Genomic DNA, 15,132 nt, shown 5'->3' with positions numbered 1-15,132 from the left:
CAACTTCTTATGCCATAATGGATATGCATATCTCAAAGGAATAGATTTACATCAGTATGGATATCACAATATAATTCTTTAAAGAACATTTGATATGTGTTTATATTTTTAGTTTCAGAATAGTGATTTTAGGCCAATGTGAGAGAGAGTTATTCAAGTCATATCACATAACCAATTTAGTGATTTTAGTTGAGTCAGGACAAAATTCTTTGTATTAAAACAAAGAAGATGTTTACAAATATTTTTTATTAGGCTTTTGCTTTCAAATGTTTAGTATGTGTGGGGTAAAAACTATTTCCGAAGCAAGCTTGGCACCAAATCAACAATCAATTGATTGGAAGTTGAATTACAGAATTTCTTTAAAAGCACACCCTACATTTTCTGAAGTTTCTGTCTTTTTGCATATATTTTGGAAGGACCTATAAATCTATGTAATTTGTTTCTTGTTAAAGTCTGTTGCCTGTCCCTCCTCATATGTCTTTAGCCCTAATTAAGATTTTCTTAATCACAGTTCAGCCATGCTCTGAACACCTTATCTGCAACCTTATCTTTTCTTCAAACATTTTTATAAATGTGTTCAGGTAACTTCTGAAATTTTTTCATAGAAAAAAATCTACTTAATTATAGAAATATGGTCTGTGATTGGTTGATCGTTGCCAGTGTAGAAAGTCCTCTTCTGAAGTAAAGAAATCTGTTTATGAATTTGAAAAAGTGAATTTTATTGACTCTGCAGTAAGGGAGAATGCCACACAAATTCTGAGAACAAATCTTATTAGGAAAAGCAAGTGCAAGGATTTAATTGTATATGGATTGGGCCTGGATGTTATTATGGTGGGTTATCAGAGGCAAGTTGAGTCTTTATAATGGTTATTATTTAAGGAAGTAGAGATTTGGGGTGAAGATGAAAGTATAATCTGAGTCAACAGACATTCTTCAGTTACTACTGCATAAATAATAAGGGTGATAATTTTAGTCCTTGGGAGCTATCTTAGGAGATAACTGAGAAAAAGAAAGTTTTGATTTTTTTTTAATGATTTATCTTAAAAATCACTCATTCTCACTGTATTTAGATAAGTTAGTAATTTTTTCAAATTATCTCTGAATCCATCTCTTAGTTTATGGTAAATCAATAGGAGATATATAGGTTTGTCTTTAGCTGTTTGAAAATCATAAATAAGCATAACACAGATGCAGAGGTGTGATAGACCTTATAATAATAGTGGATATTTACAAAGCACCTTGTAAGTACAAGACCCTGTTCTAAGCATTTTACAAGAATTAACTGACTTAGTTTTACAATGACCCTGTGAGTAGGTATTATTAGAATTGTCATTTTACAGATGAGAAAACTGCTGCACAGGGAGTGTAAGAAATTTGCCTACTTTCACACGTGTGTTAAGTTCCTGAATCAGGCTTCAAACCCTGGCTCCAGAGTATGTTGCTCATAGGAACAGGAGGGAAGGAAAACAAAGAGCGAAACAGATCATAGGTTAATGTCAAGAAAAAGAAGGGCAAAGGTAGAAAAGTTAAGAGCCCATAAGGGCCAGATTTGATGGGGAGTTTAGGGATATTAGGAGAAAAATATCGGTGGTTGATGCAATTGCTGTCTAAATTCATTTAAAGAGAAATTAAGAAAACAACTTTCAAGACTTTTTTATGTGTGCTATAAACAAGCTTTCACTTTGGCTTTTAGGAAAGACTTCAGTAAAGATTTAAATTGTTACCTTTGGCCCTGGCCAGTTTGACTCAGTAGTTAGAACATCGGCCCAGTTTGATCCCTGCCAAGAGGACATATCTCGGTTGCAGGCTCACCCAGATCTCTCTCACATCGACGTTTCTCTCTCCCTCTCCCTTTCTCTCTCTGAAAAGCATTGGAAAAAATGCCCTTGTGTGAGGATAAAAATAAAAAAATTAAATTGTTATCTTTGGTTTTAGAACTGTATTTCATTGAGTGAAAATGATCTTTGGGGATGGCCTCAAATTAAGAGAGGAAGAGTTAGACATAAAGTGAATGGGTGGTTCTTAGATATTATTTTTCTATGATTCTCTACCCTACGCCTATTAAATCATCTCCATGTGCGAAGCTAACCACATGTAGCCATAAAGAAACTTGATCACTATGAAAAACAGTGTGAAGGTTCCTCAAAAAATTAAAAATGGAGCTGCCTTTTGACCCAGTGATCCCACTTCTAGGAATATATCCTAAGAATCCTGAAACACTCATCAGAAAGAATATATGCACCCCGATGTTCATAGCAGCACAATTTACAGTAGCTAAGATCTGGAAACAGCCCAAGTACCCATCAGTAGATGAGTGGATAAAAAAGCTGTGGGACATTTACACCATAGAATACTATGCAGCTGTAAAGAAGAAGGATCTTGTACCCTTTGGGACAGTATGGATGGACCTGGAGAATATTATGCTAAGCAACATAAGACAGGCAGAGAAAGACAAACATCACATGATCTTGCTTATATGTAGAATCTAAAGAACTTAATAAACTGATGAACAGAATAGATTCAATGACATGGAAGCATAGATCAGACTGACTAATGCCAAAAGGATGGAGGAGGGTGGATGGGTGGAGAGGGAGAGATTAACCAAAGAATTTATATGCATATATGCACAACCCAAGGACACGGACAATAGTGGGGAGAGGAGCTGGGGAGGGGGATGGGAAGGGGTGAAATAAGTCATTTGGGAGAAAAAAGGACATCTGTAATATTTTAAACAACAATAAAAAATAAAAATTTTATAAAAAAAAAAAGAAACTTGGTAATTTCAGAAACCATTGGTACAGGATATTTGAGACTTGAAACAGCCATGTGAAACACTTATTATTATCATAATTTTATTTTATTTTATTATCATTATTATTTTTTTAAATATATCTTTATTGATTTCAGAGAGAGGAAAGGAGAGGGAGAGAGAGAGAGAGAAACATCAATGATGAGAGAGTCATTCATTGAACCCTCAACTCGGGCATGTGCCCTGACCAGGAATTGAACCCCGATCACCTGGATCCTAGGTCAACATTCAACCACTGAGCCACACCTGGGTGGGCTATTACTATCATAATTTTAAAAGATATGGCAGCTTTCTTGTTGAAATTATGTTGTGAAGCAGTGTTATGTAAAGTGGAGCATGCATGGACCAACAGCATGGGCCAGTATCACCTGGGAGCTTGTTAGACATGCAGATTATCTGACTCCACTCTAGGCCAATGGGATCATAATCTCTGGGACTCCAGTATAGGACTCTGTATTTAACAAAGTAATTACTATGCACATTACAGTTTGAGAATCACTGATGGGAAAATTGCCATTGTTCAGACGTAGGCCATGATGGTTCTTGGATTACCAACAAAATGCATGTGTAAAATTTTGGTCATTACCTAGAGACATGAAATACCAGCCTGGGAAAACTAATATTGTTTGAGATGGATTATCTACAGAGAAAGAAATATATACAACATTATGTGACGTTAGTCCACCACAAAATGTAAAATTCAAACTTATATTTTAACCAAAAGGCTATGGATTCCCAGTTTCATAAGATTTTCTGAACCTGTTAGGGATCATGCTGATGAAAATGGCGACGACCACAGCTCCACTAACTTGGTGAACCCACAACTTGCTTAATGGAGGGCATACTCGAACTTTAGTGGCAGACAAAAAAATAAAAAAGCCCTGCTAAAAGTGTTTTTTTGTTTTGTTTTGTTTTTACAAAATGATTTATATCATATAGTAATATCTACTGATAGGTCTCATTCTTTGTCTCTCTATATAAAACATTTCAACTAGAAATCAGAGCTCAAGAAAAGCAGTGATCACTTCTTGAGTTAGTTTCCTGATGCCTACTTTATATTCCAATATTCTGCCTCCTGTGGTACCCCACGTGCACTGTGCTATTTATTTGGTTTTTTTTCCCTACACCTTCAATTATGTTTCCCTTCTGTTTGGAATGCCTTTCAAGCATCATCTCTGCCACAATTCCTTTTCTTATCTCTTCTACCCCATCCCAATCCCCACATTCATGAGTTCAGTACTCTCATACACGAGCCTTTTTCATAGCACTTGCTGTGATATATTGACATGTTCTGTGTGTGTATGACTTTTTACCCTACAAAACTCTAAGAGCCTTGAGGGTAAATTCTGTCTTTTTCACATTTGTAAACCCAGCTTAGATGCAGTGCCTGCCATTTAGCAGGCACTCATTATAAATTTGATAAACTCAACTAATGAGATAGCACAAAGTCATGAACCTGAAAATCAGCAAACACATGTCTCTTAGTGGCCTCAGCAGACATAAATGTGACATAGATTGTGAATCAAAAGCCAACCTCTTTCTTCACAAAAAAATCCCTCAGGTCCTACACACTCTTATTTTAGACACCATTAAAAAAAAGTGCTTGCTTATTTGATTTCCCAGCACACAGAAAATTAAAAGCAGCAATTTGGAAGCAGTAAGAGGTGATGCTAGAGGCAAGCATAGTAACAAAAAGAAGTTATAGCTGCTGACTCAAGGTTATACAAAGGTGATACCAAATGTATAAATGAAGCACTTTTAAGAAAATTTAATTATGGATATCAATCTCTAATATGTTCTTTGACTAGGGATAAATTAAATTATAAATCAATTATTTAAGGAAGACAACTATAAAATTTCATGTATTTAGACATTAACTCATGTACTTCTACATAACTCTCATATTAATGGGACAACCACAAAAATGTAGAAAATATTTTGAACTGAATAATGGTAAAAATATGACATGGTGGAGATGTTAGATATAGTTATAACAGGGAATAGGGAGAAATGCACAGCCTTAAATATTATATATATACACACATATATATAATTTAAAATGGAACAAAAATATATAAGATAACAAAACAAAAAGAGATGAGGAATAATAAAAAAAAGATCAAGGATTAAATAAATAGGTAAGGTACTTACAATTGAAGAAATGAAGAAAGTCTAAATTTGTTTCCTTGCAAAAATTACTAAAATTAACTTATCTCTAATTACTGACTAAGCTAGTGCATTGCATCAGTTACAAATCTCTGGATTCTAAATAGTAAATGCCACTATTTCAAAAAGAACACCTTTTAGAGAGAGACAACAAGATGGCAGTGTAGATAACTGTGGTACCTGCCTCCTCCCACAACCACATCAAAATTCCAGCTAAAATACAGAAAAACCATCATTCAAAGCCTCTTGAAATCTAGCTGAACAGAAGTCCTACAACTAGGGAATTGAAGAAGCACATCCAGACCAGGGTGTCTCCAGCACAGTAGTTCTTCGGCTATAGTTGCAGCTGATTGGCCTGGAGGAATTGGTCAGTTCCCCCCAGTGATGACAATAGCAATCAAGGCTCAACACAACAAGACAGTGCACACAGCCCATGCAAGGGAGCACCTAGAAGGCCCAGCTCAGATGACTGGGAGACTGAGCCACTGGACCCTACAGGACACCTACTACGCAAAGCCACTCTACCAATTCCAGGAGACCTAGCAGCTTTACCTAATATGTAGAAACAAGCACAAAAAAAGCAGCCAAGGAAACAAGGAAGCAAGGAAACATGTCACAAATGAAAGAACAGAAGAAATGTCCAGAAAAATAACTAAATGAAATGGGGCCAAGTAAGCTAGTAGATACAAAGGTCAAAACAATGGTTATAAGGATGCTCAAGGAACTTAATGAGAATGTCAAGGATCTTAGTAAGACTTTTAAAAAAACTAGTGAGATTATCAATGACATAAAAAAGAGCCAGTCAGAAATGAAGGCTATACTAACTGAAATGAAGAATAATTTACAAGAAATCAACAGTAGGGTAGAGGACACCAAGAATCAAATCAGAAATTTGGAAGATAAGGAAGCAAAAAACACCCAATCAAAAGAGCAAAAAGAAAAGAAATCCAGAAATATGAGGGTAGTGTAAGGAGTCTCTGGGACAATTTCAAGCATACCAATATTTCCATTATGGGGGTGCCAGAAGGAGAACAAAGAGAGCAATAAATTGAAAATCTGTTTGAAAAAATGATGACAGAAAACTTCCCCTACCTGGTGAAAGAAATAGACTTACAACTTCAGGAAGTACAGAGAGTTTCAAACAAGAGGAACCCAAAGAGGCCCACAGCAAGAAACATCATAATTAAAATGCCATAGGTTAAAGACAAAGAGAGAATCTTAAAAGCAGCAAGAGAAAAGCAGTTAGTTACCTACAAGGGAGCACCCATATGACTGTCAGCTCATTTCTCAACAGAAACTTTGCAGGCCAGAAGGGAGTGGCAAGAAATGTTCAAAGTGATGAAAAGCAAGGACCTGCAACCAAGATTACTCCACCCAGCAAAGCTATCATTTAGAAATGAAGGTCAGGTAAAGAGCTTCACAGATAAGAAAAAGCTAAAGGAGTTCATCACTACCAAACCAGTGTACTACATGAAACACTGAAGTGTCTTCTTTAAGAAGAAGCTGATGAACAAAAGAATCTGACAAACAAAATAGACCCAGAGACATTGAAGCATGCAACAGACTGTTGTATCTCAGAGGGAAGAGGGAAAGGGGATGGGGGTGGGAAGAGATTAACCAAAGAAGTTATATGCATATATACATAACCCATGGACACAGACAATGATGGGGTGAAAGCCTGGGGAGGGGGTGGGAGCAAAGTGGAAGGGGTCAATGGGGGGAAAATGGGACACCTGTAATACTTTCAACAATAAAGACAATTAAAAAAAAAACACCTTTTTCTTATTCACTCAATTTTTATTTACTACCTCCTCTGCACCAGTAAAGGGAAAAAGGAAGAGTCCCAATTTGAAGGAGCTTATATTATTAAAGCAAAGCAAAAAAAAAAAAAAAAAAAAGGAAAGAAAAAAGAAAGGAAGCAAAAAGAAAAGAAACAATTAAAAGGCACACATGTAACCACCAACAAATACAAAAATTAAATAAACAAGAAAACATACCAACTAACAATGATTTTATTTTTTTGCAAAGAATATGGCCACAATATCTGTGAATATTCCTAAATCAAATAAGACTAGAAGAGTGAGGATTGGTTTTCAGATTAGTGATACCTCCCCTGTTAAGGAGCAAAGGGAAAAGGAATTTATAGTTAAGGAATGAAGACACTGTCTAAATAAAAGACATCCCGATATGTGGCTCTCTTTAGATCAGAAATATGAAGTCAAGAGGTATTTATGTCTTTTTCCAAATGTGGAATACTAGGGAATATTCTAGAAAAGAGAGAGAAATTAGGATCCAACAGTGATGGAGTGAAGTTCTTGAGAAATGAAAAGAAAGGAAGAAGAGCCCTGGCCAGGTGACTCAGTCTCAGTTGGTTGGAGTGTCATCCCGTACACCAAAAAGGTTGCAGGCTTGATCCCCGGTTGGAGCACATATGGGAGGTGACCAATAGATAGTTCTCTTTCACATCAATGTTTCTCTCTCTCTCTCTCTCTTTTATCTCTCTCTCCCTTTCTCTCTAAAATCAATAAACATATCCTTGGGTGAGAATAAAAAAAGGAAGGAAGGAAGGAAGGAAGGAAGGAAGGAAGGAAGGAAGGAAGGGAGGGAGGGAGGGAGGGAGGGAGGGAGGGAGGGAGGGAGGGAGGGAGGGAGGGTAGAATAGGATTAACATTTTAAGCTGGATGGCTTAAATGGTCAAAAATTGGTTTCCTTATTTTTCTTTCCTTTGATTTTCTTCCCAGTAAACTGATTTTGAATGCCTCTGCTGATATCTACATAGCAAGTACACTGACTACACTAGTTAAGAAATTTACAAATTGGTCAGCATACTGGAGAATATATGTTTGGGTCTATATAAAATAATTACCTATACTCCTGAGGGTATAGGAGTAACAAAGGATCAGTTTGTAACTTATTTGAAATATCAGGTGATGAAACAAGTTCTTTAAACAAGAAAAAAATCAGAAAAAAGAAATTTGTAAGTGGAAATTTTCTCTCTTGATATGCTTATTTCTCCGTACAGTTCACTCTACCCCAGCACTGCTCTACAACTTTGCCATGTGGATATGAATAGTTCTAGTTTGTGCTAGGAGTAGGTAAACTGGGAAGGTATAGCATCTAAATTTAGGATCATATAAGTTTCTTGTGCAAACTTTTCTCTGTTAAGAGTGGACTGGAACATCAATTTACTCCATTAAACTTGGAATGTGTCCTCTGACCAGCAAAATCCTCACAGCACTTGAATAATAAATCCCACCACAGCTTAAGATATTTTGAACTAGAGTCAGTGATCTTAGTTGTCTTAAAACATAATTTTGCATTAGTGAAAGAAAAAATTTCAAATGCATTAGCATCATGTCACAGGGTCTCTGCAGTCTGGACCCAGCTTGTATCTATCCTACATTTTCGTGTTCTTAAAATACTGGAGAATGTTCTCAAAAAGTGGCAGATATATGGCTGGGAGGTTTAAGGCCTCAACTTTCAAATATGCAAATATATATATATATATATATATATATATATATATATATATATATATATATGTGCATGTGTGTGTATACAAATATATAAAATTAAAAAACCCATCTGTGGTTTCCCATCTCTTCCTCTACAAACTCCCTTCTCTTTACAGAGAAAGACATACCTGACATTATTATTTTTTAAAATTTATCTTTATTGTTGAAAGTATTACAGATATCCCCCTTTTCCCCCATTGACCTTTCTGACATTAGTTTTTATTTTATTTTATTTTTTTCCCATTTAGGTGACAGTTATGTGCTGGTTTTCCAGTGGCAGTCTAGACTATGCTTGTTCTTGTTGCTTACTTATTAATATTGCCCACATTTATTATCAATTTTGATGATAAACTATGGTGACTTTAACTATGGTGCTTTGCCATAACTGAGGAACCCTCAGATATAAATAGAAGATTAAGATTGGTATTTCAAAAGTGAGTGATATTAATGACTAGGTAATAAACCCTCTTTTGTAGATTTTCCATTATTTATTTTCAACACAATGGAAGGAAAACTTAATAGAATTGTTAGATGATAGATTATTAAAGAATAATTTTGAAGATAGGTAGCTATGTAATATTTGGCATATATCTATCAAGTTCAAAGAACTGAGAAACCTTGATATAATAAAACATTTTTATTACCATCTATTTATGTGAACATATTTTCTCAACAGACACCTAAAAAAAGAAAAGGAAAGAAATATAGAATCAATTGATGCTGAATACCGTCTCATTCTAGTAACAAATAGTAATCACTCTTATACATGTGGCAAAAAAGGCTTATCAGTCTCACTAAGGAATTTATTTTAAGAAAATTTAAAATTATTATTGGATAAGACTGTGAGAATCCTGAGTGCAGTGCCCAATAGATCTATGAAATCTCAATATTTTATAAGACACATCCTATGGCACACGAGTTCAGTAAATAACATCTTAAATGAAATATTGTAAAAAGAAGTTACAAATATATTTGTGTTTCAGTCATGCTCATTTTAAGCTACTGCTTTCCTTAAAGTTTATAAACTGTAAAATCTTATCTAAAATTGAGGGAGAATAAACTTGTGAAAGTGATCTCGAATCATCATTGGTTATCTTCTTTTATTCTTATCAAATTTTACCCAAATAGTTATTCTATGAAGCACAGTATTTTGAAATATGGGATATGTAATTTATTCCTTTTAAAAAAATATATCTTTATTGATTTCAGAGAGAGGAAAGGAGAGGGAGAGAGAGAGATAGAGACATCAATGATGAGAGAGTCATTGATCGAGCCCGCAACCCGGGCATGTGCCCTGATCAGGAATCAAACCCCGATCGCCTGGTCCTAGGTCGATGCTCAACCATTGAGCCACGCCCGGCCGGGCTATAACTTATTCTTAAATAGACTAAAGAGAGAAGTTAAATTTTTTTTTTAGCAGTTTATCAGAATTTATTTAATGCTAGTGTGTTTAAGTATCTTTTGTCTTCACAAGGTGTATTAGTAATAAATTATAAATATATAAGATTATTGTTGGTGTCAAGTTTTGGAAGACATTTATCATTGTTTTTCATATGTGACTTGAAATGCTTTTGTTTTTTCACTCTATTCTTGAGCAATGACTAGTCAAACAAATTTGAGATTATTATATTTAATAATTTTGTTTTTGATATCCTTACTTTTGTGGTATATTGTAATATTTTTAACGTCAATATTTATTCATGCCTAATCATCATTAATTTCAATATTTATTCCACTTTATGAATCACTAGTTTTCATAAATTATTAATAATTAAAGTCATTGTTCATTATTTCAATTCAAAGTTACATATTTTAAATATTTTTTCTTTTATTAAAATGTGAAAATGTTAGCATTTGCTTTTCCATATCAGAAAAATTTCTAGGAGCCTATCATTTATATTTATCAGATTTGTGTTATATTCTCATTAAATATATCTAAAATTTCATTTTAAAAAATACGTACATTTAAAATTAGTACAATAGATACACTTCCTGTTCCTCCAAGTTAGATTTTAATTTTTCCTCACTTATTTTATTGACATGCAGAGACATTTTTTCAAGTGTTTATAAATATTGCATAGTTCCAATTCAACTATCTCTTGGCCAGATTTCAAAATCTCCTTTTGTCTCTCTATTTCACTCCATCCAAGGAAAATTGTGATGGAAGGAAAGGCAGAGTATACAGACTACGGCCTTGAATGGCTATTCTCTTCTAGTTCCATGACATATTTTTTGCTGAAAAATGTGTATAGTAGTTCTTCCTTACCTGCAGGGGATACATTTCAACACCCCCAATGGATGCCTGATACCTCGGGTAGTACCAGACCTTATATATAATTTAAAAATTTCCTACATGTACATAAATTTTTACCTACGGGAAGCATTTTATGGCTTATCTTTGAGACGTTCAAATTGCCAGCGTCGCTACTTTTGGCTTTGGGGCCATTACTAAGTAAAAGAAAGGTTACTTGAACATAAGCACTGTGATACCATGACAGCTGATATGATAGCTGAGATGCCTGCTAAGTGACCGACAAGTAGTGTGTAGAGTGTTGAGATGGTGGGCAAACCTGGACAAATGTACGATTCAAGTGCCTGGCAAGCCGGAGCAGGATTGCATTAATCTCATCATGCTGCTCAGAACAGCATGATATTTAAAACTTATGAATTGTTTATTCCTGGAATTTACCATTTAATATTTTCAGACAGCTGTTGACCTCCTGTAACTGGAATCATGGAAAGTGAAACAGTGGTTAAGGAGGGACTACTGTATTTCTTATTTGTATTATCCTCTATGAATATACCATGAAATATTAAATGAATTTAAGATTTTAAAAAATTTGTATCTATATATGATATTACTATACATACCATGTCTGTTTAAGAACTATTCAAAGTCTTTCTGGATTAAGGTTGCTAGCACGGTAATACATCAAGCTTTTATAGGATGCACCATGTTCAAATTAAGAATGATTGTGTTTTCCCTGGTTTACTCAATATAGCCTCTCATAACTTGGTGATGTTTACACACTCATATGCCATTCTAAGGGAAAGTGCTTCCCAGAATTTACATGGAGGCCTTGCTTACCACAGATTTTCAATGAACAGAGTCCAAGAAGACATGTTGAAAAAGTTATGCTTTCCCTTCTTTCTAAATCCATGTTCATTAAACATATTGGTGAAAGCATATTTATCATATGTATCAAATCAATTTAAACTGTCAAGCATTCCACAAAGAGATTCCATCTGAGTAAAAATATGGGGCAATGTCAGAAGATCGAAAAGATGGAGTAGGTAGTATTTGGTAAAATGTGTTAAAGCTCAAACATTTTTTTTCTCTCTGATCTGCAATTCAGAGCCTCTGCCTTTTGAATTGATGACTGCTGCACTGGTAGAGGATGGTGCTTATCCATCCAGATTCTTTTAATTTCTTTTAACTATCAGACTGGAGTTGGAGATTCAATGTTTCTGAGAAAGAAAATATGTTACCTGCATGAAGATTAAATAACGATCTAATCAACAAAAAATGATTTATTCTTAATAAAATTGCTATTTTTGAATTCAAAGAAAAAAAACCCTTGTCATAGAAGTGTTTGCAGATATTTTTTTCACATTTCAGAATATTATCTTACAAACATCAATTAGAAATTCTGATGAATCTAAGTCTTAGTTTAAGGTCATATGAAAATTTAAGATATTTGCCAGGAAGCAATGAAATTTATAGAGAAGTCTACTGAAAGTAATATTTTAGCCTAGCCGGGCGTGGCTCAGCGGTTGAACATCGACCTAGGATCCAGGAGATCGCAGTTCGGTTCCTGGTCAGGACACATGCCCAAGTTGCTGGCTCGATCCCCAGCTGGGGGTGTCCAATGATGACTTTCTCATCATTGATGTTTCTATCTCTCTCTCTCCCTCTCCTTTCCTCTCTCTGAAATCAATAAAGATATAAAAAAGTAATATTTTATTAAATATTATATGGTTAGAAAGTAATTAAGGAACAAGTACCCTGTCTTTAAGGACCATGCATCTAGTTGAGGAGAGAAATTATGTTCTTATGATAACATTAGAAAACTTTTGTAAGAAAATATAATGGAGAGACCAATAAGAACTCCTGATCATATTACTGTTAGGTATCTTTAATAACTGAGCATTAGACTACTATGTATAATGCTACTTTTGTTATTTATGAGGTGGCATATTCATTAATAAATATGTCCATAATTTGTGCTAATGAAAGCTGTTATTTTAACAGTTTTGTATTTTTAAATCAATTTAAAGTAGCTGTCAGTTTTGTAAACAATATTTTTATAACCTACATTTTCACAAAAAAATAGTCATTGCTCATTATTAATTATTGAAAATGCCTTTCCTTCTCTAAATAAACTTTCCACTGCTTACTTAACATTTAATCATGAAGTTGTCCAAATGCTCTGAGCTATTCTTTGGATGTGTGTACACATTACTTTGATAATAGCATATTTTATACCCATTTATATATTTAAATACTGTTATCTGGTGAGGCAAAATCCCCTCTGTTTTTCTTTGACAGATGCTCTTAGTCTTACATACTTATTTCAGAAAAAGAAGAATTTTAAAATAAATTTTGTATAAGTTCCTATTAGAATTTTAATCATTTTAACTCTCATTTGAAGGGAGGACATTTGTCTTTTTAATTTTGGAATGGCCATCAGTGCTTTAAATACTTCCTCTTCTTTTTCTGTTTTTGGAACTTCTATTAACTTGTCACTAGAGCCCTGGATGTAACTGGTGGTCCTCTGAATTTTAACTTATGCATTTAATTTCTTGAAGTTTTATGCTATGTTCTTAACAACTTTATGAGATCAATTTGTCATTTTAAAAATTTGGATTTTTCAGAACATGTATTTATGGCAAAGTCAGGTGGAACTTGGTTTATGGCTTTTGGTGCAAACCCTGCCTGAGCAGGCTGAGAGCACTGGAGCCAGCAGGAGTGCTGTCCCTGGGAAGAGTCATCTTCACTGGTAAGTCTGTCCCTTGGTTTCCCTCTTCCAAACGTGCTTAACAATTTTCTGGTATACAGATTTCTTTAATATACTTACATTGAGGCTATATATTAACTTTTATATTTGTAGCATAATTTTACTTTAATATATATTTTTCTTTCTTTCTATGAACTATTTTTGAATACAATAAATTCCAGCATGTTCTCAATCTGCAATTTTAAAACTGGAATTAATATTTCATAAAATAAAATAACCATGACATTTTGGGATCATTCTTGTTTAAACATGATGTATGATGTAGTATTTTTTAAATGTTCTACTTTTTTATTAAGTGACATTTTTAGTGTGTGTGATATGTGATTCTTGTTTAATTTTGAAGCCACATTAACCTAACTGTACAAAATGAATTGAATTAAATGTCATGTGAACACAGAAGATTTTAGGATTTTAACTTGTACTGTCTTTCAATTTTTTTAGGTCTAATTTCTATTCTGTCTTTATTTTGTTTGACCTCATTATTATAAATTATAATTTAGAAGAAAGTAATCCATATACTATGCAAGCACAAATGTGTTGAAGCACAAGTATATGCACTACTATCTTAAATTTAAATTATATGCCTTTTAAATTTATGTATATATTTATGCATGTGTGTTAAATACAAGTATTAAATATAGGTTTTCTCAAGCTTACTGCAGTTATGTATATATTTTTATCTTTTCAAAGAGCCAACTTGAGTTTAAGTAATGACACTACAATTTGGTTGGTTGTATATCCTTTATCTTGTCATCAAATCTTTACAAAATTATTTCTACTTTTTAGTTTTATTTTCTTGATCTTTCCATACATTCCTGACATTAAAGTTTTGTCCATTTATTTTTTTTCTCTGAGAAATGTGCTTAAAGCTGTTATTAGAAAATTACATGGGTGGAATTTTTCCATTGCTAGTGGGAGTGGAGTCCTTAGGATACCTTGAGAAAAAGAATTTTCTAAGACTCACTTGGGAGAATGGGTAATTTTTATTTGTGTAGAGTTATATCTCTTGGTTTGCAAAGTCCCATTTCCCTTAAACCAGTCCTGGAAAATGTGCAGCTGGGGCTTCAGTAGAGCTAGAAACAAAGTTTCCATTCCATGGTGGAGTTGAATCTGGCAGAGGAGCTGGGTAGTTGTAATCAGTTAGTCTATTGTGTGAGGTCCATGTGGCCGAGAGCCATGTGGGCAAATGCAGGGAGCGTGCCCCCCGCAACAGGAGAGCCAGGAGTGAAAGAGGGCCAAAGGGGGAATTCCTTTTGTTTAGGAGCTGAAATATCAAATCTTCCAGAAACTGCAGTGGCCACGCCCGATTCTGGCCAATGATTCATTCCCATATGTGACTGACAAATAAGCACCTTCCCACATCCCCCAAACCTTACTGGGCATGCTTCTATTGCCCAGTCCCTTCCTCCAGAGATCTGCGGGGAACAGACCTGGAGAGGGTTAAGCTGCAGCTTCCTGGCGAAGCTGTACAAATGGCACGCCTGTATTATCTGGCCTTCCCTTTGCTCCTTTCTTGTTGATTAATAACTAGGTTATTACAATGGTATCAAAACTACTGTATTTCATTTGTAAACCACTTAGGCCATATCCCATATGGCTTTTTTCTTTCTTCTTTCATTTATTT

The 15,132-nt window shown here is 34.5% G+C and overlaps 1 long non-coding RNA gene across 1 annotated transcript in view; it reads left to right on the top strand.

Moving 5' to 3' along the window:
- Positions 1-14,057, top strand: part of LOC148093675 (uncharacterized) — a 260,196-nt gene extending 246,139 nt beyond the window's left edge. Inside the window, exon 6 of the long non-coding RNA XR_015714039.1 lies at positions 13,366-14,057. This is a non-coding gene — a long non-coding RNA (uncharacterized LOC148093675). The remainder of the gene's footprint in view (positions 1-13,365) is intronic.
- Positions 14,058-15,132: the final 1,075 nt, after the last annotated feature.

Source organism: Miniopterus natalensis, chromosome 2, assembly GCF_054644295.1.
Source record: "Miniopterus natalensis isolate mMinNat1 chromosome 2, mMinNat1.hap1, whole genome shotgun sequence".
NCBI lineage: Eukaryota > Metazoa > Chordata > Mammalia > Chiroptera > Miniopteridae > Miniopterus > Miniopterus natalensis.
The sequence above is the reverse complement of the archived record's forward strand: the minus strand, read 5'-3'. Positions and strand labels throughout refer to the sequence as shown.